Source organism: Eurosta solidaginis, chromosome 4 (assembly GCF_040869045.1).
Source record: "Eurosta solidaginis isolate ZX-2024a chromosome 4, ASM4086904v1, whole genome shotgun sequence".
NCBI lineage: Eukaryota > Metazoa > Arthropoda > Insecta > Diptera > Tephritidae > Eurosta > Eurosta solidaginis.
In genome coordinates, this window is record NC_090322.1 from 203,811,652 (window position 1) to 203,837,693 (window position 26,042).

Consider the following 26,042-nt stretch of genomic DNA (forward strand, 5'->3'; position numbering starts at 1 on the left):
CCAATGAACTACTTCATAGAGCTTGCGCTTGACGGATTGGCTTCGCATAATCAGTATCGTTCCGACGTTTCACAGCAGTAGTGCCCCTGGCTTGAAACCACCTTTTCATTCTTTCTGTCGTTTGTTTTAGTGCATCCATTAGGGTTTGTCAATGCCAGTGTTTTTCTCGCGGGTACCTTGTGTTTTGATATGTTTGGCCCATTCATTCCATCAACCTTTGCCCGATTTACTTTCTTTGACTTTTGTGGTCTCTGTTCAATCTCCTCCACCAGCACTCTCTTACTGCTGAACCATTACTCCAAACTGAAGTTAAGTGGCATATCCTGGTTCTTATAACGCACAATCCTTCTCTGCATATCGATCCTGATGTTATGGTCAACTAAGAAGTCCACTCCCAATATGACTTTATCAACAATCTCTTCCACAAGGAATTTGTGTAGAATCGTGACCTTTCCAATTAAGACCTCTCGTACCACTTCTCCTTGGACTTGGTTATACTCGCCAGTGACCGTACGCAACCTTGCTCCATGTAATGGCTTTACTCTCCTGTTGACCAAATCAGATCGGATTAAGGAATGAGATGCGCCCGTATCTACAGTCAGTAAACGCTCCTTGCCATCCACATTTCCTCTGACGGTAAGACTGCTCGAATTCTTCCAATATGCGAGACAGATATCACAGGACATCCAATAGCTGGGGCAAGGTACATCTGACTCGCTCTTGCATATCTCCTCCAGCTTTGCGTTTACGACCAGCCAAGTTGGAACTGTTAGGGTTGGTACTGCAATAACGTGCAATGTGCTGGCTTTTCACATTTAAAGCATTTGACGGCACCCTCGCTTATCTGCTGCGTTCCTTTTAATGCTTTTTGGTAGCGGTTTTGCAACTCTATTTGGTACATCTGCTTTCTGTGTTCGCTTCCGTATCGCCTCTCTAGAGCGCTCATCAATATTTCGTAGTTGTTCCGTTCTCCCTCGGGAATAGTCTGAAGGATTTCAGCAGCAGATCCTTTCAATACCACGAATGGTGCAGCAACTTTATCTTCAGCACTCCAGTTGTTCACTGCTGCGGTCTTCTCAAACTGAATCTTAAACACCTGGAAACGAACAGAGCCGTCAAAAGTTGGAGTTTTTACCTTCGTATTGCTTGCTGAAACAACTGGGCGTTTTAGTTGCAGCTCCTGTATACGACCTTTTAAATCATCGACCTCAGCCTCGATTTTGTTTTCAAACTGCATTAGTTTTTCGTCCATACGGGCTTCCAGTTGTGCAGAGATCTGCGATGATACCAGTGCTGAAATTTGTCCCGAAATTTCGGATATACGTGCCTCCTGTGTTTCAATCCTGGATGTTATTTGTGCCAACATTTCTGAAATACGCGTTTCTTGTGCTTCAATCTTCGATGTTATGCGTGTCTCCTGCGATTCCAGTTGGGATGCCATATATGTTTTCTGTTCTTCCAGTTGAGTTTCCATCTTGGATGTTACAGTCGACGTTTGTGCAGATATTAGAGCTAATATCATGTTCAAGTCTGTGTTCGCCATTGTCTGCGGTGTTTCATTTCTCTCCACCAATTTTGTTGTCTTCGCAACCCATAGCGTGCTTAAATCAAACTGATTACGGACTACTCAGCTTCTGCTGCTTTTATACTCTCGTCCCAAATGTCTAGACGTTTCTTCTTCTAGAATCTTCTACCTAGTCACCAGCCATACGCGCGTGCATTTGTAGTGTGTAACCATATGCGTGTGTATATGTGAGCGAAGTAGTAGCTGATGATGACATACGTTTGTGAGTATCTCTCTGCTGCTTGTATGTATGTGTGTACATGATCATTAAATTGTTTACGTACATACAAGTGTGGCAGCTTGGTTTATTGTTGTTGTGGCTTTATTTACGTTGTATCAGATTAGTGATGTGAGTATCACTTAGTGTTACTAATATTCGTCGCAATAGCTGTGTTTTTTTACTTCAATATACGTTTACGCTTAAACTTTATATGGACTGCTAAGCGACAAACTTTAAATACACCTCTGAAATTGCTGCGCATAAAATTTGTCCTACTAAAATTCAATACGCATTATACTCAGATGTAACTGAAATATGTGTTTTTGTTTCACCCTCTACACTAATTCTATGTATTCTATAAGTGTCCACAATTCATCGCAACTGATTCAGCTATATGTTATACCCTATGGCCATCAAAGGGTTGTGTCTCCGCTTTTCGGTACACCCTGTGCTGTTATGGTAGTTATTTAACCACTGCCGCTAGATGGGTCTCCTAAGCATTATCTAAGCGAGGATACCCTTCAAAAAACGCGAGTACTCTATAAATAAAAAATAAAAAAAAAAATAAATAATGTAAGGAATACTCCTTTGGGAGTATAGGACTGCTCCAAATCTAATCTGTATTCATACAAAAAATGTGCTCCAATTAACATTGGGATGTCCTAGGAGAGGACTCTCTCGCTTTGTTTGTGAGTATTCCATAGAGTACATACGTGAGAATACTTTCCAAAGTACTTTCACTGTAGTACTCCATGGAGCACCCACAGAGGATCATATGCCAAAGTACTAAAGAGGAATTGTGTCGGAAAGAATTATCGAAGTGAATTTAATTTAAAATGAAAGTAAATGAAGAGGGGCAATACAACTTTTATATTTTATACTACGAATATTCTTATGTTATTTAGCATTTGCGTGAATAAAGAAACTAATATAATACGCATACGCATACGTGAATAAAGAAACTAATATAATATGTATGTATACATAAAACCAGTGCACTCCCTTCAAAAAACGCGAGTACTCCATAAATTATATAAGGAATACTCCTTTAGGAGTATAGGAGTGTTCCAAAACTAATCTGTATTCATACAAAAAATGTGCTCCAATTAACATTGCGATGTCCTAGGAGAGGAGTAGGTGATCCCACTCTCGCTTTGTTTGTGAGTATTCCATAGAGTACATACGTGAGAGTACTTTCCAAAGTACTTTCACTGTAGTACTCCATGGAGCACCCACAGAGGATCATATGCCAAAGTACTACTACGCGAGCTTTAAATATCTGCAATTTTGGTGGTTGGCTTTTTAACTATATGTATGTCTGTCTTCGGGTGTAGGTAGTATGTATTTGTATTTTATTTGGTAGATATATGTAAATATTATGTTATAGTAATATATTTTTGAATTAAATGTCGTATATATGTTTAATATTAACCGTGCAAAATGGGAATTAAACCGATTTGGTTTTCAAATGGAATATTTCTCTATAGTATGTATACATAAAACCAGTTGCGCGATTGCATTTTATCAGAGTTACCATAGTAAATTTTATTATCAGTTATTTGTATGCAATATTTTACTTTTGGAAACTCTGTTCGATCGGCTGATGGTGGTCTGCAAACGCATTGCAAAGGAGTATTGTTAGAGTACTCCAACATGAAAAAAATGGAACACGTAATCCAACAATTTTTGCAGGGCTGTTGCATTTTATCAGAGTTGCCAAAGTAAAATTTTATTATTAGTTATTTGCATGCAATATTTTACTTTTGGCAACTCTGTTCGATCGTCATCGTGTCGTGATCACTGTCGTTAAAAAACGAGCAATGATCGGCTGATGGTGGTCCGTAAACGCATTGCAAAGGAGTATTGTTAGAGTACTCCAACATGAAGAAAATGGAACACGTAATCCAACAATTTTTGCAGGGTAGGCGTTTTTCTCACGCGTAAACGAAACGTATACGCGCGTAAAAAAACACGGCTAATATCATTATTGTGTAAACTCTAGAGGAATCTCTCAAAAGATTTATTTTTCCTAAGCGCACTTTCATTGGGCTTTTTTTACTGGCACATAGTAGTCGTGTGTTTATTAATACTGTAACGAATTTAGTGAAATTCCGCTTATTTCCAACCTCTGCTAACGTTCGTAACGTAAACTACAGATACACGTTTATAGTCTCTCGCATAGCCATATGCGCCTGTATATGTGAGTACTACTTCCACCGATGACTACATCTGTATGTGAGTTATCTCTTCGTTGCCTTGTATGTACATGTGTAAATGATGATTGATTTGTTTATGTAGCTTGCTTAATGTTTCTGTTCTTGTGCCTTTATTTAATAACCTTAGAGATTGTAATATTCGTCACAATACAGTCATGGTATTTACACCATTAAAATAATGAACAAATAATATAAATACTAAATAACGACAAAAAAAAAAACGATTTTCAACAGAGGATGCTTGTAATGAACATATGTACATACAAATAAACTACATATAAGTCCACAAGCGAATGGCGATGGTATAGTGGGTAGATTGTTTGACTCAGATGCCAAAAGTTCATACCTCGATAATTGCATAAAGTAAACAAAAAAACATTACCCAGTTCAAACAACATACAGATAAAGCTGAAATCAGTTCAACCATCCGGCTTTGACCATTTACATGAAATGTGACATATTTCTTCTAAGGAACTAAGCTATACATAGCCGCTAACAATTGTAAGGTCCACTATTTTGTAGGGAAAAGTTTATGCTATCCCTTCTAGTAAGTATAAGAGAACGTCTACCTTGAACCGCTTAGAGGTTAATTCGCATCGATATTGTTTTATTTTCAAACTAACAAGGGGATAACGCAAGTAATGCATGATTTATTAAACAAGCAGACTTAACTGATTGATTTAAACACTTTAAATGCACAAACGAGGTATGATTATTAAGTCCTGGGATGTTAGTAGTCAGTTTGCTTCAGTTATCTTCTGGTAGTAACAGGATTTAAAAATGTTCAATGCTAAAATTCGTAGCCGGGTTTTCGTAGTAAATATCTTTGCTCAGGGTATGGGGACACCCAACGAGTTACGCTTGACTCTTTAATAGCTAAGAGGCATGCCCAACTACATATATGGCTGTCCTTATAATACAAATAAGAACAAAATCGGAATGTTAAAAAAAAAAAACCAAATAGGCTTGTTTCGATTTTCAGAAAAAAGTTCGAGTCAATAGTTTTTGCTGTTCGAGTAACTGCGTAAACATTAACTGTGTTTTTTTTCCATCTATAGACGTTTACGCTTAAACTTTATATGGACTGCTAAGCGTCAAATTTTAAATACACCTCTGAAATTACTGCACCTTTACACTAATTCTATGTATCACCTCTTAAAATGGTGCGTGTCCACAACTCATCGCAACTGATTCAGCTATATGTTACACACAGACATACAACAGAGGGTTGTGCCTCCGCTTTTCGGTACACCCTGTGCTGTAGCTAGTTGTTTAACCACTGCCGCTAGATTGGTCTCCTAAGCATTACCTAAGCTAGGATAAGCGTCTTTTTTACGCGCAAACGTAAACGTATACGCGTGTAAGAATAAAATAATTAAAAAAACATTTTTTTAAGTTAAACGGTTTTATTGAAAACAATACTTACATGAAATAATAATAATACGAAAAGCTAGAAAATAATTAGGTAGGTCCTAGGTACTAGTCATCACACTCCTTATAAATCTAGGGCATTGATCAGACAATTAAATAAAAGCGTTGGGCGCGTGAAATTTCTAAAAATGTGAGGCGTAGTATAACCTGATTAAGGTTCAGTTGGTTTTACTTATGACTATCAATAGAAATATGACGCGTCCAACGCTTTTATTTAATTGTCTGATCAACGCCCTAGATTGATAAGGAGTGTCATGACTAGTACCTAGGACCTACCTAATTTTTTTCTAGCTTTTCGTATTATTATTATTTCATGTAAGTATTGTTTTCAATAAAGCCGTTTAAGTTACAATTTTTATACTCAGTTGAGCAGAGCTCACAGAGTATATTAAGTTTGATTGGATAACGGTTGGTTGTACATATATAAAGGAATCGAGATAGATATAGACTTCCATATATCAAAATAATCAGGATCGAAAAAAAATTTGATTGAGCCATGTCCGTCCGTCCGTCCGTCCGTCCGTTAACACGATAACTTGAGTAAATTTTGAGGTATCTTGATGAAATTTGGTATGTAGGTTCCTGAGCACTCATCTCAGATCGCTATTTAAAATGAACGATATCGGACTATAACCACGCCCACTTTTTCGATATCGAAAATTTCGAAAAACCGAAAAATTGCGATAATTCATTACAAAAGACAGATAAAGCGACGAAACTTGGTAAATGAGTTGAACTTATGACGCAGAATAGAAAATTAGTAAAATTTTGGACAATGGGCGTGGCACCGCCCACTTTTAAAAGAAGGTAATTTAAAATTTTTGCAAGCTTTAATTTGGCAGTCGTTGAAGATATCATGATGAAATTTGGCAGGAGCGTTACTCCTATTACTATATGTACGCTTAATAAAAATTAGCAAAATCGGAGGAGGACCACGCCAAAATTTAATATCTTTACAGTATATAAGTAAATTATGTCAACATTCAACTCCAGTAATGATATAGTGCAACAAAATACAAAAACAAGAGAAAATTTCAAAATGGGCGTGGCTCCGCCCTTTTTCATTTAATTTGTCTAGGATACTTTTAACGCCATAAGTCGAACAAAAATTAACCAATCCTTTTGAAATTTGGTAGGGGCATAGATTTTATGACGTTAACTCTTTTCTGTGAAAATGGGCGAAATCGGTTGATCCCACGCCCAGTTTTTATACACAGTCGTCCGTCTGTCCTTCCGCATGGCCGTTAATACGATAACTTGAGCAAAAATCGACATATCTTTAATGAACTTAGTTCACGTGCTTATTTGAACTCACTTTATCTTGGTATGAAAAATGAACGAAATGCGCCTATGACCACGCCCACTTTTTCGATATCGAAAATTACGCAAAATGAAAAAAATTCCATAATTCTATACCAAATACGAAAAAGGGATGAAACATGGTAAGTTAATTGGATTGTTTTATTGAAGCGAAATATAACTTTAGAAAAAACTTTATAAAATGGTTGTGACTCCTACCATATTAAGTAGAAGAAAATGAGAAATTTCTGCAGGGCGAAATAAAAAACCCTTAAAATCTTGGCAGGTATTACATATATAAATAAATTAGCGGTATCCAACAGATGAAGTTCTGGGCCACCCTGGTCCACATTTTGGTCGATATCTGGAAAACGCCTTCACATATACAACTACCACCACTCCCTTTTAAAATACTCATTAACTACTTTCGTTTGATACCCATATTGCACAAACGAATTCTAGAGTCACCCCTGGCCCACCTTTATGGCGATATCTCGAAACGGCGTCCACCTATGGAACTAAGGATTACTCCCTTTTAAAATACTCATTAACACCTTTCTTTTGATACCCATATTGTACAAACAAATTCTAGAGTCAGCCCTGGTCCACCTTTATGGCGATATTTCGAAAATGCGACCACCTATACGACAACCACCACTCCCTTTTAAAACCCTCATTAATACCTTTAATTTGATACCCATATCGTACAAACACATTCTAGAGTCACCCCTAGTCCACCTTTATGGCGATATTTCAAAACGGCGTCCACCTATAGAAGTAAGGCCCACTCCCTTTTAAAATACTCATTAACACCTTTCATTTGATACCCATATCGTACAAACATATTCTAAAGTCACCCCTGGTCCACCTTTATGGCTATATCTCGAAAAGGCGAACACCTATAGAACGAAGGCCCACTCCCTTTTAAAAATACTCATTAACACCTTTCATTTGATACCCATATCGTACAAACGCATTCTAGAGTCACCCCTGGTCCACCTTTATGGCGATATCTCGAAACGGCGTCCACCTATGGAACTAAGGATTACTCCCTTTTAAAATACTCATTAACACCTTTAATTTGATACCCATATCGTACAAACACATTCTAGAGTCACCCCTGGTCCACCTTTATGGCGATATTTCAAAACGGCGTCCACCTATAGAACTAAGGCCCACTCCCTTTTAAAATACTCATTAACTACTTTCTTTTGATACCCATATTGCACAAACGAATTCTAGAGTCACCCCTGGCCCACCTTTATGGCGATATATCGAAACGGCGTCCACCTATGGAACTAAGGATTATTCCCTTTTAAAATACTAATTAACACCTTTCATTTGATACCCATATCGTACAAACGCATTCTAGAGTCACCCCTGGTCCACCTTTATGGCGATATCTCGAAAAGGCGACCACCTAAACAACAACCACCACTGCCTTTTAAAACCCTCATTAATACCTTTAATTTGATACCCATATCGTACAAATCGATATTTAGAAACGGCATCCACCTATAGAACTAAGGCCCATTCCCTTTTAAAATACTCATTAACACCATTCGTTTGATGCCCATATTGTACAAACAAATTCTAGGGTCACCTCTGTTCCACCTTTGTGGCGATATCTCGAAACGGCGTCCACCTATGGAACTAAGGATTACTCCCTTTTAAAATACTCATTAACACCTTTCATTTGATACCCATATCGTACAAACGCATTCTAGAGTCAACCCTGATCCACGTTTATGGCTATATCCCTAAATGGCGTCCACCTATAGAACTATGGCCAACTCCCTCATAAAATACTCTTTAATGCCTTTCATTTGATACACATGTCATACAAACACATTCCAGGATTACCCTCGGTTCATTTTCCTACATGGTTGTTTTTCCTAATGTTGCCACCATAGCTCTCAACTGAGTATGTAATGTTCGGTTACATCTGAACTTAATCTTCCTTACTTGTTTTTTAATTACTTTATTTTCAAGTTTTTAGTCTTTATTTAATTGCCTATTATTTCTCATTATATTTAGTTCATTTAGTGACTCATTATTACAAGGACTCTTTCCTGACAATTTGTTACAACCTAAGTCCTCAATACATAATCCTTCCAAAGACTTTACTCGACTCTGCGCCACGTATGCTTGTCCCTCCTCCAACTCCAAAATATTTTGATGTCACTTCTACTGGACTGTATGCAATATTTGTTCCAAATACTTATGAGCCAAATCGGGCATCATAGGTCGCTTTCTATTCATGTATGTATTATGTGTTCCAAATATGGACCAAATCAAATCGGACCACAAATACGATTTTTGTGAATATCTCGATCCTTGCGCCACCTAGCGGCGATTTTTTTTTGATAGGTCGCTTTCTATTCTTGTATGTAATATGTGTTCCAAGCATGAGCCAAGTCGGACCACAAATACGATTTTTGTGAATATCTCGATCCTTGCGCCACCTAGCGGCAATTTTTTTTCATAAGTCGCTTTTTATTCTTGCATGTAATATGTGTTCCAAATATGAGCTACATCGGACCACAAATACGGTTTTTGTGAATATCTCGATCCATGCGCCACCTCGCGGCGATTTTTTTCACAGGTCGATTTCTATTCTTGCATGTATTATTTGGTCCAAATATGAGCCAAATCGGACCACAAATGCGAATTTTGCGAATATCTCGATCCATGCGCCACCTAGCGGCGATTTTTTTCTTATTATTGCATTGTCATCGGGTTCTGAACTATATTCCAAGTTTCAAGCTTGTAGCTTATCGGGAAGTTACTTAAATTTTAATTACAAGATTCGTTCACAACGGCCGTGCGGCCGTGCATGCGGCCTGCCTGTCAACTCAAGCTAAATAAAACCGTTTAAAAAACACGGCTCTTATTCAACTATTAGGGTATGCACGTCACGTGATCCTTTTTATCAGCTTAACTTCTTATGTAGTTATATTTTTTACACACTTTCCAAAAACAAAATATAATGAGGACTAGTAATTTTTAAGCAGATCGAATTCTAGAAAACTGTTTAAGGGACTGGAAAACTTGTCAATATCCATATCCATATAAAACAGTTGATTCAACCAACCATGTGGAAATCAATGTAGTTGGTCAATGGTGCCACCAAAGAGGATAAATATAATAAGAGACGTCACTCGTTACGTTGCGTAATCGCAGGATTTTTTTTTGGGCGAGATGTGCATAAATGTCTGTATACCTTTTCGTGGGGTATTTGTGTTTATTTTTCCGACTGTATTTAATTAATTAATTAATTCTCTTCCCAAAAATCACATTCACAAGATATGATAAGATTATGATAAGAGCCACCAGTTTGCTACGAGTGGCGAGTAACTCGCTGGAAATCATAAAATTAATGCCGAATGTTTTCTAAGAGGAACATTTTTCAATTGTCTCGCAATTATCCATGCGGTGTAGGCACCTTGTGCAACTGTGATTTTTGGAAAAGGAATTACTTAAATAATTAAATACAGTTGGAAAAATAAACACAAATACCCCACGAAAATGCATCGTAACGAATTTAGGGGAAATTCTACTTATTTGAAACCTTCCGCTAACGTTCGAATCGTTAAACTGTTCAATAAATCACTCCAATATTCTGTATTGCAAAATGGTCTTTACTAGCTTACTTTGCGAGTAGTACAATTATACTTCGCAACTGATAGCGTGTTTAAATCAAACTAATTAGTTGTTACTCAACTTGCGCTGCTTTTATACTGTCTGTTGCCTTGTCCGTATACCTGTCCTAAGATCTGGTTGTTTGGAAAACAGTTGCAGGTCATGCGTGGTTAGTTACCAGCTATAACCATGTATATCTATAGTCCACGCCTCTCCCATAGCGTGTGCATGTGTGACTAACTACTTCGGCTGATGAGCACATGTGTGTGTGTGAAATATCTCTTCGTTGCCTTGTATGTATGTGTGTAAATGATGACTGATGTATTCATGTACACCAGTGTGGCTTCCTTCATGTTTTTTTTTGTTGCGTGATTATTTCCTAACAGCCTAGTGATGTCAAAATTCGCCACAGTATAGAAGACATTTTATGCACATCTGGCCCAAAAAAACCAGCGACTACCACTTAGAAAACATCGAGTAAATGGCTGCGAGTAACGAGTGACGTCTTTTATCATAATTTACCCTCTTTGATCAAACAAATTGGTTTATAGTTTTTGGTTTTTCGCATACCTAAAACTATACACGTTAAATTCCAATTAGAATTAGCAATTGATGCAATTGGTTTATATTCTCTAATTCATTAAACAATTAGAAATAGTTCAACTAATTCCCATTATATAATTGAAATTTTTATTCTTAATGGTAAATCTAATGCTAATGCAATTAGATATTCAATTAGCTCGAATTAGAATCAATTATTTATATTTATTTACATCTTTATTCGTTCATATCAATAATTTTTTGAAAAAAATTTATTTTGCCTATATTTATGCCTAAAACCATAGATGTTAAATAATGATTAGATAATACTAATGATTGCTAATTAACCTTCATTTGCGAAATTCTCTAATTCATTAAACAATTAGAAAGGTTCACCTAATTCCCATTAGATAACTGAAATTTTTATTCTAATGGAAAATCTAATTGCAATTAGTTGCATGAATATTTAATTGCATTAGCAGACGTCAATTAGATTTCTAATTGTAAAGGTAAACCAATTTTTTTTGCTAATGAACTAATTGCAATTATATTTACCATTAGAATAAAAATTTCAATTATCTAATGGGAATTAGGTGAACCTTTCTAATTGTTTAATGAATTAGAGAATATAAACCAATTGCATCAATTGCTAATTTTAATTGAAATTTAACATGTATGCCTGAAACCTATAAACATTTGAGTTGCTGATTTACAAAACTTTGTTGATATTTTATTCTTTATTTTGGATACTAAGCAACTTAATAACTGTGCATATCAATAGATTGTCACGTACACGTTGCTTTGGTTCCAGATGGTGGCCCTAGCTAGCTCAGTACATTTGGCAGGCCGTGGTTCTCAACCCGCCATCTTGGAACCGGACGCATACATATATTTACTTACTTCCGTTCACCTCTTCGGATTCACTTACCCACCGCACAACAGGAATCCCACCCAACCTTGGACCGCTCGCATCGTGCAACCTACTCTGCGGTCACCCTAATGCCATGCTCCATACTCCTACTTACCTCCTCATCATTCCATCCTTACATCCCGCCCCAAAAGAAATTAGCCAGCCATATTACTTCTCTTTTCACTTCAATAACGCATTTTTAATAACCATAATCTTAAAATCTATACACGAAATGAAATAAAATCTTATACAAAAAATCAAGCTTCGTTTATATTCAATAATATTTTTCTTCAAACACCTTAATTTATGTATATACATATATGTAAATTTTAATTTAACACATATGGGTTCCTTCTTCGCAAAAAAAAAAATGTATATCCTTATGCAAACATATAAAAGTAAAAATAAACGTATTACAAACAGTATTTATGAACGCGTAAACAGGCCTATAAATATTATCAACCTAAAAAGAATCAAAATGCGCACATGAATTCCGTATAAAAAAACTGTATGACACATGTTCAAATATATTTCTGGGCCTTTCTGTCGCCAAAATCACCAAACTCTTATCTACTCAAGTGGAGTTATATAAAAAAAGTAGTTTTAAAACACCCCTAATGCCTGCCTAAAAGAGCTCTTTTATGTGGGGATTGGGGAGCATATTGGTGCAGGGTTCATACCCCCTGCAAAAAAAAAGGTAAGACAAAAAAAACAGTCTAAATCGTTTTGGTATATCTTGTGACTGATAGACACCTTACAATTTTAAAGAATTTTCGATCTACTCTGAACATTACGTTTAAGACTAAAACGAATAAGATTTATAGTGACTCGGATATATGTCCATGCACATCAATGTAAAATTCATATTTCATACAGTTTAAAATTTGGGATAAAAAAAAACAATTCTTAGACTACCCTGACTCGTTTGTTAATTTCTATCTACCATAAAAAGCTTTTGTACACATTCCATTATGGTGAACTTTTTTGCTGAATGCTATAATGAGGTAAGTCGCTCCAACGTTAGGGTAAATGGCTAGGTGAATAAACAAATCCAATTGGACGCAGCTTTCCGAGACGCACATAAAAGGATTTGTTGGTGATGAAATGGTAATACCAAAATCGTGATGAGATGCAATTACGATTTTTGCTTGATAAAAAAATGTTGTAGGGTTTTGATAGATCGGAGATCGAATTGTATCGGATTTGTAGGCAATGACGCTGAGTTTGTATAAAATGACGTCGAATATGTAGGAATAATATGGACTTTGTACAAAAACGGTGTTGATTTTATAAAAATGGTTGATACTCGTAACAATTTTGATGTTGAAGTTGCAAAAAGAATTGTTGCATTTGTAAAATTTGATACCGAATTCGTAGAAATTCGTAGTTTTCGTAAAAATTCGTGATTTGTAAAAATTTTGATTCGTAATAAATGTGATTCGCAAAAAGTGTGATTCGCAAAAAATTTGATTCGCAAAAAATTTGATTCGCAAAAAGTGTGATTCGCAAAAAATGTGATTCGCAAAAAGTGTGATTCGCAAAAAATGTGATTCCCTGGCGCTTTAAAAAGGCTTCACTGGCCACCTCCGGTTCCCACTACGAGAATTAAATCTCAATTAGCGCCAATTAAATTCTTTCATCAAGGCTCCAAAAACCGATTTGGCGTTCACGCGCCTTATGTCACACATACATTCATATTATATTGCCCTCATACCTACTCGCAATATAAAATGAGTATCCACAAAAATTTAGTATTTTAATCAAAAAAAAAAAGCAGAGATATTAAATTTTTAGAATTTGGGTTTACGCAAAAAAAACTGCTTGAGTGGAAATCTTCACCCAGGAAAATCCGTGCCTGCGGATTTATTGAAGAGGCTGGTGACCGAAGTCAAAATTGAGGTCGCGTGAACCCCAAACGGCGCGAAAGTCTAGATGATAATAAAAAATCTTCATAATTTAAACACTCACCAGGTAAACAAATATTCCACCTCCTTATGCAGCAAGGAAATCCTGTCCTGATGGTTGGATGCAGCGTCGTCCTTTTTCTTTAAAAATTATCGACCGAAACCGATTTTTTTTTATTGAAGGCAATTTGCCTTATCAAAACTTAAAAATTATTGCTATCGGCACTAACCTGATCCTTTCTGGATCTTCGCGCACAGGGAATTTTAAAACTTTATCACACGCAAAAATCACAAATGTTTTTTTTTCTTTTTATAAGCGGAGCGCGCACTTTAGCCCGATATGCTGCTATATTTTACTTTCCTCTTGTTCACCTTCAGTTACCCCCTTTTATACTATCCGAACCGCTGAAAAGAACCGTTTCCTTATGCCGTTTCCCACGGTCTTTCTTTTGTCTATTGCAATCATAACCACCCTATATCTATCCCTGTCCTTATTCTCACCATATCATGCACGTCAATCTGGCAATCTTCAACCTAAAGCTTTTTTCATCATTGTGAACTTACGTGAGTTCACCATGGTGTTTTTTTGGGACATTTTCATTTGACGTTTCTCGTGTTTACCTTTTTGGTAAACACAATTTCTATAATTTTCATTATGTTAAAATGTTGATGTGCTACTAAAAAAAAATATCGAGAGAGGTTTCCACGACGCGTATTAATCTCGAGAACATGGCCACGAAGGCGAAAAAAATAAAAATTGTATCTCTGTCCGGAGATATTTGCAGTGGAAGTTGGTGATTTTCATGTGATTGTTGTTATGTTGGGTACCCAACAAAAAAACGGTCAACATAAGTGCTTTGCGTGGATATAGTTTTGGTCTCCAAACCGGTGTTGGACCCACCCAGGGTACTATTTTATAAGCGCAGCAGAAGGCCGCCAACGCAGAAAGGTGTTCTGCGTAACCCTACGGTGGATACCACCCCTGGTTTAGGAGGGACCCGCTGGTAACTTTTCGGTTTTTTGTTCTTATATTCTGAACGAGCCAAACATTTAGTATTGCTGTTTTAACAGCGTACTCCACCTCAACATGTGAGGCTCTCTGCATCAAAGCGGGCCAAGGTCTGCATAAAGCCCAACGCGGGGACGACCCACGCCCTGACACTGTCTCCTGCTTCGCGAGCTATGCCGGGCATTTATGTATGTACTGCATATTGGACCTCTCCGGACGACTTGACCCTCATCGCCGGAGATAGATTTACGGGAAGTATTATTATGTCTAAAATTCACCTATAAGCGAGTTACTTTGTGGATTTTTTGTTTATCTTTCTTTCAGGTTGGCAGACACCATCGATCGGTTGCTGCTCTCTGGACGACTTGACCCTCGTCGTGACGGACTATTGCTTGAGGTCCTTGGCATGCCACGCACCTAAGCTTCTTCCCGACAACGTTTCCAACAGGTACATGTTTTTACCTAACGCTCGCGTTACTCTGCACTTGATAAACTTTTTGCAAAACTTCGCGTTTATATTTTTATTAAAATCGCTTAATACGAAGTTGCGCTTATATATTTCTTGTCCGGGTACAAAGCGCACTTCACGGGTTCTTTTGTTGTACCGAGCCGCGTTTGTCTCATAGGTTTCGTGTAAATTTTCTTTAATTTTCTCTCTCATTAATCTTATTCTGTCGCTGTCGTTCAGCAACAGTAATTCGTTGTCATTGAGGGAAATTAGTTTCCGAGCCAGCTTATAGTCTGCACCGCTGGTGAACATGTTCATGCCGAATAAGGCGAAATATGGCGACACACCCGTTGCGGAGTGTATGGCGCTGCGCAACGCGCACTCAATCTCTGGCAAATATAGATCCCAATCCCTCTGGTCTGTTTTTAAATATGAGCGGATAGCAGCCAAGACCGATTGGTTGACCCGCTCAGCGGCATTTGATTGTGGCGAGTAAAACGCGGTTTTCAAGTGTTTAACGCAGTACGCTTCTATCATTTTGGCAAAATGTTTAGAGGTAAACTGTTGCCCATTATCTGAGTGTATTATTTCCGGCACACCAAACTTATGAAAGATTTCCTCGGTGAGGAACTTCACGACATTGGTGGCCGTAGCCTCACGCATTGACTTTAAAAATGTGAACTTGGAAAAATGATCCACGACTACAAAGATATAGGCGTTGCCTCGTTTGGACCTAGGGTATTTGCCTAAAAAGTCAATATAAATTTTCTGAAAGGGACGTTCGGTAACTACCTCCGATCCTATACCAGGTTTCAAAATAGCGTTACTGGGCTTGCTTTCCTTACAAACCTGACAGTCGCGGACGTAGTTTCGGACTTGTACTACCATGTTTGGCCAGTAATATAAACGTCGCAAGCGATGCAAAGTTTTTGCCATACCCCCGTGCGCAGCAGTTTCGCAACAGTGCGCATTCTCTATTAAGGTCGATGTCAATGCTGCCGGCACCCACAACTTCCATTCGTTTTCCTCCAGTTCTACATCTTTTGCAATCATTTTTTTGAAAACAAACCCGTCTTCGACTTTCAGGTCCGGCAGCCTTTCAGCATTTTTTTGTATCGTGCCTATCAAATCTAAATATTCCTCCGACTCAAACTCTACCGTATCCATTCCCGCTATCGATGATTGAGCTAACTCCTCGATGCACCGTGACAGTGTATCTGCAACCACATTTTCAGAGCCCTTCCGGTGCTCTATTTCGAAATTAAATGCTTGAAGGTGCAAAGACCATCTCGCTAATCTACCACTCAGATCTTTTAGCCCCATGAGCCACTTAAGACTGGCGTGATCTGTCACCACTGTGAACGGCATCAGCTCAATATATGGGCGAAACTTTTGCACTGCCATCACAGCCGCGAGGCATTCCTTCTCGGTAGTGCTATATTTGCGTTGGCAATCGTTTAGTTTCTGAGAGAAATAAGCAATAGGGTTTTCGGAATCATCGTGATTTTTTTGAAATAACACCGCTCCTATGCCATAATCGGAGGCGTCACATTGAACCCAAAAACGTTTAGTAAAATCCGGGTGTCTTAGGACAGGCGCACAGGTAAGTGCCCTTTTCAATTTATTGAACGCGTCGATTGCTTGAGGTGTCATCTCGAATTTGTTCGTCTTCTTAAGGGCATCGGTCAACGGGGCCGCTATCGCAGCAAAATCCTTAATGAACCGTCTGTACCAACCGGCTGTTCCTAGGAAGCTCCGAACTTGCTTCATGGTTTTCGGTACCGGGATGTTCACGATCGCTTTTACCTTTTCGGGATCGGTCTTTAACATGCCCCCGCCCACGATATATCCTAAATACGGCAACTCCTTGAAACAAAACTTTGACTTTTTTAATCCTATTGTTAATCCTGCTTCTCTAAGACACATGGCAACTTCTTGCAACGTATGCAAATGCGAGTCAAAATCGGGAGCGATTATAAGTAAGTCGTCCAAGTATATAAAGACATTTCCCTTCAATCTCTGTGGTATGACTCGATCCATCAATCGGCATAACCGTTGCGCCGCATTGCATAGTCCGAACGGCATGACCACGAACTGATATAAGGGACGCCCCGGGACTGTGAAAGCGGTGTATGGTTTACACTTGTCTTCCAGTTCTATCTGCCAAAAAGCGAACTTAAGATCCACGCTACTAATAAAATGGGTATCATCTATGCGACTAATTATACCTTCGATATTCTGCAGCGGATAAGCGGTCAAATCATTTAATTTTCGGGCATCTAAACAAAATCTATTTTTACCGGGTTTACGTACTATAGTGGTCCGATTACTCCACGGGCTCTCACTTTCTTCAATTACCCCCAATTCTAACATTTTGTCTATTTCTGTGTAAACTATAGATTGCATGGCAGGTGATAGTGGGTAATGGCGATCTTTCACAGGGACTGCATCTTCCACGAGTTTAATGGAGTGTTTTTCCAGCGGTGTACGACCTAAACCATCCTTTTCAAACGTTTTGAAACTTTCGACGACCTGATTTAAGCGCTGTTGTTGTTCAGCCGTGAGGTCATGAAGCACACGCCGTTCATTCCTGTCTTCCGCCGTCACCATCTGCTGCTCTAACTTGGACAAATCGATTTCATTTACATCTATGACATTCGGGGCTAATTGGAAAACGCGCCAGAAATCTATCCCGAGATAAATGTTTTGTTCCAGGTATGGACATACGTAAAACGTTATTTTATTCTCTAAATCTTTGTATTTGACAGGTATAGTTATCTTTCCTAATACCGTATGTGCGCCACCACCAGCAGTTGTAACCTTTGAAATGAACCGTTCGATAGGTACCCCTAACTCCTCGACTAACTCACGACATCCTCTACCTAATAGACTAACTGATGCACCTGTGTCCAGTAGCCCTCGTTTTTGGACACCATTTATTTCGATGTCCGCGTACACCCGTGGGTCATCTCGGTCTGCCCTTTTAACAGTGGCAACAACTGCTCGACGTAGCATCTTCCGGTTTCGAAATCGATCCCTTGCCTTCAGTATCTTGCGTGACACCCTGCGACGACCTAGTAACACGCCGTCTGCAAAGATTCTTTCGCGGGCTTCTTTGTACCTCCTCATACGTTCTTCAAGGGACAGTCTAGCCGGGTTATTTGTTTTGTTATTCATAGTACAATTTGTTAGTTTTGGTTTTATCCGTGATATCTGCTGATCGTCCCCTCTCACGAGGTCTTCATCTACTGTGTTAGTCGACGCGTCTACTCTAGCGGGAATTGTGTGGAGCGCGATACCCCCGCTGTCATCGCGTTCCGTTTCGCGTTTCCCGATAGGCTACATGTTGGACACTTCGGCGTGATGACGTCCGCCTTCCCACACTTAAAACAAAATATGCGCCTCTGAAGTGACATGCAATCGGTGAATGCATGTCCTTCGGCACCGCAATTCCAACACAACAGGTTTTTACGATTTGCTTGGTCGCGAGATGATGGGTGTTTGGTAACGCGCTGATAGCGGAGCTCCTCCACGGAGACTTGACCCTCATCTCCGGGGGACTCCTGCTCTTCCGGCGATGTATCAACTATTTCGTTCACTTGGTATGAACGAGGCACAAATCCACCTTGGGGAACTCGATCCCTGCGAGGAAAACACCTTTCAACTTCCTTACACTCCATACGGAGTTGCTCTATAGAGTAGACCGCAATGGGGTATACTAATTTGGCCAACGATTCCCGCAAGTTCCCTTTGACGAGCCGAACCATTTCGTATTCGGGTATGGGGTTCCTTAGACGCGAACGCAGTATGCCGACAGCGTGAAAAAAATCATCAATCGTCTCTCCGGGTTTTTGTTTGCGTTCCGTGATCTCTCTCATTATATCGAAATCCGTTAGCTGAGATCCGAACTGCCGTTGTAACGCGAATTGTAAACTTGGCCAGTCTAGGTTGCGATTCGTTCGGATGTACAACCAGTACCATTCACGGGCCTCTCCACTCAGCAGCCGATGAAAGTCTCTAATGATCTCAGCCCACGAACACCCATACTGCTCTTTCACATACTCCACCCTGAATAAAAAGTCCTCTATGGTCATGGAATCGCGGTGACCCTGGTAATTGATCCCCCACTTTTCTATATTCAGTTCAGCTCGGTAGGTACCAGCTCTGTATTGAGGCTCAGGTGGTGATCTTTGTGAGGAAGAACGATGGTCTGGTGCTGCAGGGCCTAGGATTGGACGCTGATTCGCCTGATTATTTAACGCCGGTAACGGACCTACCGCCGACCTAACAGGAATATTATTATGTGCATTACGATTGTTGTTGACGTTTTCATTAACTCTTTCGTTTTCAGGTATCGAACGCCTCGATTCTGCTGACTCGCTGCTAATGTTATGCCTCCTTTTTTTATACTGTATTCGTGGCCTATTTGTCTGACGGCCAGCTCCCACTTCGACACTGGAACTGCGTACGGTTTCAAACATCGCCTGCATGCCTGCGCGCATTTCACTTAAAAGGGCTTGTTGAGTTTCCGCCATCATACTTTTTATTATGGGCGTCACTTCCTCACGTATGTTTGGTGTTATAGGCCTACTGGCCGTAACATTAGTCGCGAAATTGTGAACCGGAGGGGGGCGTGGAAAGGGTAACGACGGTGGCCGGATGAGTACCGATTGGGTAACTTGGGCCTGACCATATTGTTTGGGCATTGTCCCCGTACTAGTTGTTAATGCTTGCACACTACTTTGTGGTGCGCCTTGCCCACTACCGCCTACATTTTCATCCCCTTTGTTTTTCGTACCTACGAACCTATCTGAAAGATCGATGAATGCGGGATCACCCTCATTCATTTGCTTATTTGCGTCTTCTGCTGGCATGTTGGCTATCTTTGTTCTTGCTCGTGTATTATGGGCCGGTGCCGAGTGATTCATACGAATGATTCAAAAAAAATTTGGACTTAAAAAAAATCTTTGTATACGAGGCACCAAAAAGACACACTGTAAATGTATATATGTATGTAAAATCCTTATGTAACCCTAAAAGAGAAAATTATAGTATAAAACCCGAAATGTGTGTTTAATCCTATGAGCCTTGCGTGTCTACAGACACGCCTTTACGTACTAGCGCTTTTAAAAAAAATCAAAAGAAAATTTATATAAAAGAAAATTTAAATCAATATAAAATATATGTATGTGCGGGTTATACCCTATGCGAAATTATATGTATAACACGTATTAATCAAAAAAAAATTTTTTGGTAATAAAGCAAGTGTAAAGACCATGTATATAAGTCGAGATGACTGCGTATGTATATTAGATCCTACCAAAAATTTAATCTCGGCTAGCGCACACCACTGTATCAGCGCCACTCGTAGTAAAAAAAAATCCAATTATTTCAGTAATAAAATAGAGAAAAAAAAATTTGGATGTAATCCAAAAAAAAAAGAAAAAAATATATGATCTAAGGACAGTAGATGTACGTTAAATTCCCTCTGAATTGACTATTCGCAACTTCGCTCGCGTATGTTAGCAAACCGTGTAATATAAAAAAAATTGAATATGTATTAAAAAAACAAATATTTATATATAGAAAAAAAACTATAAAAGAGGACATCTGTATATGTGTATGTTCAATCCTATAGGTACTGAATCTTATAAAAAAATATATATCTATTGGTATAAAAACAATATTCATGTAAAACAAAATATCAGGTAGCCACGTAATCTCGATGTAATCTCAAAAAGGAGAATATACGACATAGCAAAATATATGTATGTTAAATGCTATAAACCTTGAGTGTCTACGAACACGCACCCATGTATTAGCGCTTCATACAACTCACCCAACAAAAAAAAATTATATACAAAATATATATATATCGATTAAAAACAAGTGTTTGTATTGATGAATATATATATAAGTAGGTATTGCATGCATATAGTATATCCGTGGGTCAAATCCTTTGTTAACTGAATGTTCATAAACTTATACTGACGTATTAACGCAACACGTACACCAAAAAAACTCAAACCTTTGTACACTGACTCCAAAAAAAAATCAATACCAAATTTAAAATAAGAACTCTCCGATATAAAAGAATGTATACACAGAAAATTTACAATTTAGAATATTACGAGTTGGCGGGTGTTCGGATGGCCTGACTCCTTGAGGAGGCTTAGGGTTCTGGAGCATAGTTGTTCGTTCCTGTGTGGGTAGGTAGGTGAATCCTCACTGATAAACTAAATAACGAAACAAATTACGAAACGATTTTATGCTTCACAACATCTACCAATCGCAATGTAGTTGTGGTCACAAAATCTACTACTTATGGAACAACAAAACTCAAAACCTATGTTTTGGCTTCCACATTTGTAGCCATATTCCTGACACTAACTCTCTATAAAAGAAACAAACCAAAAACTGAAATCTAAAATAAACTTTTGTGTTGTAAAAATGTCGATGCTAATAGATCACCCTCATGTTTTGTGTCTATGCCACCGTTTGGTTATTGTATCTGATATGGTGGGCTTGCTCCTAACTACTGGTGCAATTAAACTTTGTAACAAGTAGACAAGCAAGTCACCTAACTAGCTTAGAAACCCGCTTACACCATAACCTTTTTCAAATGAACGTTTTTTTTTTTTTTTTTGAAAGCTTAAATACATTTGTAAGTGCAAGATTAATTGAGTAAAAAAAAAAGATAATTATATCTTTGTATTTCTACTAGATGTTACTGAAGAATATTTGATTTCTTGCGAGGGCGCCAATTCAAGCTTCATTTCATGCGCTCTGTCGATTTATAAAAAAAATTATTTCTCGGGTGCTATACTAAATATAGCGATCCCTTCATGTGTTTTTAGTTTGGGCGCCATTTATAAATATATGTCACGTACACGTTGCTTTGGTTCCAGATGGTGGCCCTAGCTAGCTCAGTACATTTGGCAGGCCGTGGTTCTCAACCCGCCATCTTGGAACCGGACGCATACATATATTTACTTACTTCCGTTCACCTCTTCGGATTCACTTACCCACCGCACAACAGGAATCCCACCCAACCTTGGACCGCTCGCATCGTGCAACCTACTCTGCGGTCACCCTAATGCCATGCTCCATACTCCTACTTACCTCCTCATCATTCCATCCTTACATCCCGCCCCAAAAGAAATTAGCCAGCCATATTACTTCTCTTTTCACTTCAATAACGCATTTTTAATAACCATAATCTTAAAATCTATACACGAAATGAAATAAAATCTTATACAAAAAATCAAGCTTCGTTTATATTCAATAATATTTTTCTTCAAACACCTTAATTTATGTATATACATATATGTAAATTTTAATTTAACACATATGGGTTCCTTCTTCGCAAAAAAAAAAATGTATATCCTTATGCAAACATATAAAAGTAAAAATAAACGTATTACAAACAGTATTTATGAACGCGTAAACAGGCCTATAAATATTATCAACCTAAAAAGAATCAAAATGCGCACATGAATTCCGTATAAAAAAACTGTATGACACATGTTCAAATATATTTCTGGGCCTTTCTGTCGCCAAAATCACCAAACTCTTATCTACTCAAGTGGAGTTATATAAAAAAAGTAGTTTTAAAACACCCCTAATGCCTGCCTAAAAGAGCTCTTTTATGTGGGGATTGGGGAGCATATTGGTGCAGGGTTCATACCCCCTGCAAAAAAAAAGGTAAGACAAAAAAAACAGTCTAAATCGTTTTGGTATATCTTGTGACTGATAGACACCTTACAATTTTAAAGAATTTTCGATCTACTCTGAACATTACGTTTAAGACTAAAACGAATAAGATTTATAGTGACTCGGATATATGTCCATGCACATCAATGTAAAATTCATATTTCATACAGTTTAAAATTTGGGATAAAAAAAAACAATTCTTAGACTACCCTGACTCGTTTGTTAATTTCTATCTACCATAAAAAGCTTTTGTACACATTCCATTATGGTGAACTTTTTTGCTGAATGCTATAATGAGGTAAGTCGCTCCAACGTTAGGGTAAATGGCTAGGTGAATAAACAAATCCAATTGGACGCAGCTTTCCGAGACGCACATAAAAGGATTTGTTGGTGATGAAATGGTAATACCAAAATCGTGATGAGATGCAATTACGATTTTTGCTTGATAAAAAAATGTTGTAGGGTTTTGATAGATCGGAGATCGAATTGTATCGGATTTGTAGGCAATGACGCTGAGTTTGTATAAAATGACGTCGAATATGTAGGAATAATATGGACTTTGTACAAAAACGGTGTTGATTTTATAAAAATGGTTGATACTCGTAACAATTTTGATGTTGAAGTTGCAAAAAGAATTGTTGCATTTGTAAAATTTGATACCGAATTCGTAGAAATTCGTAGTTTTCGTAAAAATTCGTGATTTGTAAAAATTTTGATTCGTAATAAATGTGATTCGCAAAAAGTGTGATTCGCAAAAAATTTGATTCGCAAAAAATTTGATTCGCAAAAAGTGTGATTCGCAAAAAATGTGATTCGCAAAAAGTGTGATTCGCAAAAAATGTGATTCCCTGGCGCTTTAAAAAGGCTTCACTGGCCACCTCCGGTTCCCACTACGAGAATTAAATCTCAATTAGCGCCAATTAAATTCTTTCATCAAGGCTCCAAAAACCGATTTGGCGTTCACGCGCCTTATGTCACACATACATTCATATTATATTGCCCTCATACCTACTCGCAATATAAAATGAGTATCCACAAAAATTTAGTATTTTAATCAAAAAAAAAAAGCAGAGATATTAAATTTTTAGAATTTGGGTTTACGCAAAAAAAACTGCTTGAGTGGAAATCTTCACCCAGGAAAATCCGTGCCTGCGGATTTATTGAAGAGGCTGGTGACCGAAGTCAAAATTGAGGTCGCGTGAACCCCAAACGGCGCGAAAGTCTAGATGATAATAAAAAATCTTCATAATTTAAACACTCACCAGGTAAACAAATATTCCACCTCCTTATGCAGCAAGGAAATCCTGTCCTGATGGTTGGATGCAGCGTCGTCCTTTTTCTTTAAAAATTATCGACCGAAACCGATTTTTTTTTATTGAAGGCAATTTGCCTTATCAAAACTTAAAAATTATTGCTATCGGCACTAACCTGATCCTTTCTGGATCTTCGCGCACAGGGAATTTTAAAACTTTATCACACGCAAAAATCACAAATGTTTTTTTTTCTTTTTATAAGCGGAGCGCGCACTTTAGCCCGATATGCTGCTATATTTTACTTTCCTCTTGTTCACCTTCAGTTACCCCCTTTTATACTATCCGAACCGCTGAAAAGAACCGTTTCCTTATGCCGTTTCCCACGGTCTTTCTTTTGTCTATTGCAATCATAACCACCCTATATCTATCCCTGTCCTTATTCTCACCATATCATGCACGTCAATCTGGCAATCTTCAACCTAAAGCTTTTTTCATCATTGTGAACTTACGTGAGTTCACCATGGTGTTTTTTTGGGACATTTTCATTTGACGTTTCTCGTGTTTACCTTTTTGGTAAACACAATTTCTATAATTTTCATTATGTTAAAATGTTGATGTGCTACTAAAAAAAAATATCGAGAGAGGTTTCCACGACGCGTATTAATCTCGAGAACATGGCCACGAAGGCGAAAAAAATAAAAATTGTATCTCTGTCCGGAGATATTTGCAGTGGAAGTTGGTGATTTTCATGTGATTGTTGTTATGTTGGGTACCCAACAAAAAAACGGTCAACATAAGTGCTTTGCGTGGATATAGTTTTGGTCTCCAAACCGGTGTTGGACCCACCCAGGGTACTATTTTATAAGCGCAGCAGAAGGCCGCCAACGCAGAAAGGTGTTCTGCGTAACCCTACGGTGGATACCACCCCTGGTTTAGGAGGGACCCGCTGGTAACTTTTCGGTTTTTTGTTCTTATATTCTGAACGAGCCAAACATTTAGTATTGCTGTTTTAACAGCGTACTCCACCTCAACATGTGAGGCTCTCTGCATCAAAGCGGGCCAAGGTCTGCATAAAGCCCAACGCGGGGACGACCCACGCCCTGACAAGATATGGTTAAGTAAAAATATAAATATGACTAAGACCACGTTCACACATGCTTTAATCTACAATAAAACGTCAAAAGATTATCGATGCGTTTACATATGTTCCATCCCTGTGAACAAGATTATTTTCCTGCAAGTCTTCACGTCTTTTATTTTGTGCTTCCAATAAGAGATTACATTCTAGAGGTGGAACTTTTCCACAAATTTACCTTTTATAAACGTTCAATTTCCCCAAGGCCTTCGGGGAGTGTCCTTATCGCTACAACAACAACAAGGTGTTTGTTTGGCTCTCTGGCAGTTCTTCTTGGACATTTTGAAGTGTTGATTATGAATAAAATTTTTCTACGCTCCTTAAAATTTAAGAATAACTAATTAATTTGGCAATTCATAAAAAAGTGTATATCCCTCGACTGACGGATCCATGTTTGCAACATATCAAAAAAATGTGTGTTCCATGTTCAGCTAGTACTGCCTCTTCTGCGCTAATTTCAAAATAACGCGTTTTTCTGCACAATTGATTCATGAATTTTGGGATGATTTGAGACATCTACATTAGGTGGTATATTCTGTTTTTGTACGCCGTGTGGAATGTAACCACTTAAGCATATAAACTGATAACCAGGCTCACATGAACACCCAAACTTCTTGTTTTTATAACTTCATATTTGTGATTTATGAAGGTGAGAGCTGAGAAAAAAATGTCAGGTACAAACCGCTCACCTTAACCCACACACATTATTGTGTATGTAAATACGTATAGAAGCAACTATTTACGCACTAATATGACAT

At 38.2% G+C, this 26,042-nt stretch overlaps 2 protein-coding genes across 5 annotated transcripts in view; one reads left to right on the forward strand and one right to left on the reverse strand.

Moving 5' to 3' along the window:
* Ubr1 (Ubr1 ubiquitin ligase) overlaps positions 1-26,042 on the forward strand; it is a 157,549-nt gene that overhangs the window by 34,121 nt on the left and 97,386 nt on the right. The window lies entirely within an intron of this gene.
* The window catches only part of LOC137250909 (fatty acid hydroxylase domain-containing protein 2), a 56,936-nt gene that overhangs the window by 26,357 nt on the left and 4,537 nt on the right, over positions 1-26,042 (reverse strand). The window lies entirely within an intron of this gene.